Source organism: Periplaneta americana, chromosome 3 (genome assembly GCF_040183065.1).
Source record: "Periplaneta americana isolate PAMFEO1 chromosome 3, P.americana_PAMFEO1_priV1, whole genome shotgun sequence".
In the NCBI taxonomy this organism is placed as follows: Eukaryota; Metazoa; Arthropoda; class Insecta; order Blattodea; family Blattidae; genus Periplaneta; species Periplaneta americana.
In genome coordinates this window covers 48,899,411-48,903,508 of record NC_091119.1, presented here as the reverse complement: position 1 = coordinate 48,903,508, position 4,098 = coordinate 48,899,411, and the positions used below count along the sequence as shown (strand labels likewise).

The following is a 4,098-nucleotide window of genomic DNA, read 5'->3' as shown; positions in this document are numbered from 1 at the left end:
TTTTGTCTAAATGCATCCCCCTGTAAGGGGCACTTCTGTTCATGCCAACGTAAACAGAGTTTGTACACAAAACAAATGTACTAAGTGTAACTACTGTATAAAATTTCATAAAAATCTGTTAGATAGGACAAAAGTTACTAATTTTGTCTTATTGCGCCCCCCTATAAGGAGTGGTTACAGTTAGACCAACGTAATCAGAGCTTGTATACAAAACATACACGCTATCTGTTACTTTGTAAAATTTCATAAAAATTTGTTAAATAGGAGAAAAGTTACTAATTTTGTCTAATTGTGCCCCCTAAAAGGGGTAGTTCTCCTGATACCAACGTAATCAGAACTTTTATACAAAACATATATGTTCCTTGTAACTGTTTTGTAAAATTTCGTACAAATCTATCAAATACGAGAAAAGTTACTAACTTTTTTTAATTGCGCCCCCCTATAAGGGGTAGTTCCCCTTATACCAACGTAACGAGAGCTTGTATACAAAACATACATGCTACCTGTAACTACTTTGTAAAATTTCATAAAAATCTGTTAAATAGGAGAAAAGTTACTAATTTTGTCTAATTGCGCCCCCTGTATGGGGTAGTTCCCCTTATACGAGCGTAATCACAGCTTATATACAAAACATATATGCTACTTGTAACTGCTTTGTAAAATTTCATAAAAATCTGTTAAATAGGAGAAAAGTTACTAATTTTGTCTAATTGCGCCTCCACTATAAGAGGTGGTTTCCCCTTATACCAACATAACGAGAGCTTGTATACAAAACATATATGCTACCTGTAACTGCTGTGTAAAATTTCATAAAAATCTGTTAAATAGGATAAAAGTTACTAATTTTGTCTAATTGCGCCCCCTGTACGGGGTAGTTCCCCTTATACGAGCGTAATCAGAGCTTGTATACAAAACATATATGCTACTTGTAACTGCTTTGTAAAATTTCATAAAAATCTGTCAGATAGGAGAAAAGTTTCTAATTTTGTCTAAATGCGTCCCCCTATAAGGGGTAGTTCCCCTTATACCAACGTAACGAGAGCTTGCATACAAAACATATATGCTACCTGTAACTACTGTGTAAAATTTCATAAAAATCTGTTAGGTAGCTGAAAAGTTATTAATATGTCCCGCTAAATTTGCACTTTAGACCACTGCGCGACGTATCATTGTTCCATGCCAGGGGTGTCAACTACGGTATGATTATCTGGTAGTCTGCTGTATTGTTGGGCGGAGGAATGCATTGCCATGAATGTACGTTACATTGAGTACCTCCTCTGAACAAGTTTTCAGATCTCAGAAGGTATGTGTTGTAGGACCCATGTTTATTAGACAGTATTTTGTTGTTTTCATGCATACTATCACTTCCTGAAATATTGGACACCTTTTAACACCCTGTTTTTACCATGGCTAACGTTCCACTGAAGGAGTGATGAAAAAGAATCACAAGATTTGGTGCCGACCATAAGTCAACGTGTACGGCATAATGAAGTATTAGTATAAGAAGGCAGTGGAATTGAACGGATTACATCAGCTGCTTGTCTATGCGGATGACGTGAATATGTTAGGAGAAAATCCACAAACGATTAGGGAAAACACGGGAACTTTACTTGAAGCAAGTAAATAGATAAGTTTGGAAGTAAATCTCGAAAAGACAAAGTATATAATTATGTCTCGTGACCAGAATACTGTACGAAATGGAAATATAAAAATAGGAAATTTATCCTTTGAAGAAGTGGAAAAATTCAAATTCCTGGGAGCAACAGTAACAATATAAATGATACTCGGGAGGAAATTAAACGCAGAATAAATATGGGAAATGCCTCTTATTATTCGGTTGAGAAGCTTTTATCATCCAGTCTGCTGTCAAAAAATCTGAAAGTTGGAATTTATAAAACAGTTATATTACTAGTTGTTCTCTATGGTTGTGAAACTTGGACTCTCACTTTGAGAGAGGAACATAGGTTAAAGATGTTTGAGAATAAGGTGCTTAGGAAAATATTTGGGGCTAAGATGGATGAAGTTACAGGAGAATGGAGAAAGTTACACAACACAGAAATGCACGCATTGTATTTTCACCTGACATAATTAGGAACATTATATCCAGACGTTTGAGATGGGCAGGGCATATAGCACGTATGGGCGAATCCAGAAATGCATATAGTGTGTTAGTTGAGAGGCCGGAGGGAAAAAGACCTTTGGGGAGGCCGAGACGTAGATGGGAAGATAATATTAAAATGGATTTGAGGGAGGTGGGATATGACGATAGAGACTGGATTGATCTTGCTCAGGATAGGGACCTATGGCGGGCTTATGTGAGGGCGGCAATGAACCTCCGGGTTCCTTAAAAGCCAGTAATTAAGTAAGTAAGGCAGTAGAAATCATCATTATAATGCTATAACACTGCCCTGCATGGAACATTCTAACCCAGTATCCCTTGGTTTACGCTGTAGGTTACAGCGAAGTTGGAAATCGCCATGAAGATTCCCAGAAAACATACACATTAGCAATTAGTATAAATTTCATCTATATACATAATATTACAGAGCCTCGATCTAATTATTTTGTAATTAACCTTTGTTCGAGACGTCTTTTAGTATGGAGCATAAGAGAGCGCCTGCCTCTTTAGCACAGTGGTAGAGCACTGGTCTCTTAAACCAGGGGTCGTGAGTTCGAACCTCACAAGGGGCACAGTTAATTTTTAATTATCGATTTACATAACAATCGTTAGACTTGATAATGTACAAGGGTAAAATCTGTGCTGAAACGATGAGAACATCAATACCAATTTATAATTAATCAGGATGTGTACTAATGTATTATTTATTATCATTCCATGGTATTCCTAAATTGCTTCACAGCTAGAATATGGAACAAGTCAAAGAACTTAATACTATTATAAAGTCTTAATTTATAGTCACAGTCTATTTGAAACATATATAGAAGAGTTTTACAATAAAGTCTACTAGTACAACACACAGTTTCAGTATCAATATCATAAAGCCTTTTTGATTGTCATGAATTCACGTCCAGAATAGAAGGCGTGTGATAGTAGGTACTTCTTTAATTTGGCCCTAAATAATCTTATATTTTGAGTTTCGTTTTTTACATCTATAGACATGCTATTAAATATTTTTGTGCTAGATTGTGCGTATTTGCTTGCTTTCCGCACAAAACCAACACGCGGTAAGTGTGAAATACCACATTCAGTATTCCCAAATTACACACATAACAATTTCCCTATTTTTACCGCTTAAGCGTCATATTCATTTTACTGCTTTAGGCTTTTAACATATTATTTTTAAAGACGTTCAATATAGTAATAATTATAAATTGGAAACTTACTACTGCAATTTCACCTAAATTGCACTGTTAATTATTGCTTTTAAATATTTGCAAAAATTAAGTAAACTCTACAACTCCACTAAAGTTACTGCATTTCTTGATGCATGTAACATTAAGGAAGCCGTTTGTTTTAAGTTCGCATTTATAGACTGGGGGGAGGAAGACAGACGTATATCACGGCCTGCTGGAGTATAGTAAACACAGAAAACATTTTATAGGAACAATGTTGAAGATAGATATATTTGTTTTCCAAATTTGCCGTCATTGAACAGAAACCAAGATGGAGATTTCATTGCAACTAATTAGAAATTCCTCTTTCAGGTATGTAATAAACGATCTTCGCACAAAATAATGTACAATACAGGAGCGGTATGTTTGTTTTCATGTTCTCGGAAATTAAAAAAGCTCAACTACGTTTCGCTTTTTCAATCTTTTCCTCGAACATGAAAACGTCAACATGCCGCTCTTGTAACGCATATTACTATTACTGTCATTTAACGCACTCCTTTTTGATAGCACGATAGACTTGCCGATGGAGTATGAAAGTCATTTTTGATACGTATTTATGTTATGAACTGTTGAATTAGTTATAAAGTTTTCACGATTACATACGAGGAAGATTATTAATGAAAAAATATACTGACAAGCCATGGGCATTATTTGTAGTTTTTTGAAAACAGTCCTACACGAGTCCCTAGATTTGCCACCGACTATTGTTCTAATTGCTCTTTTTTGCAGTAGGAATATATTGTT

The 4,098-nt window shown here is 35.3% G+C and overlaps 1 non-coding gene across 1 annotated transcript; it reads left to right on the top strand.

Annotated features, from left to right (window-relative positions):
- Positions 1–2,619: 2,619 nt before the first annotated feature.
- On the top strand, positions 2,620–2,691 carry TRNAK-CUU (transfer RNA lysine (anticodon CUU)). The gene has a single exon. It is a non-coding gene; the product is annotated as a tRNA-Lys (tRNA).
- The last annotated feature ends 1,407 nt before the right edge of the window (positions 2,692–4,098 follow it).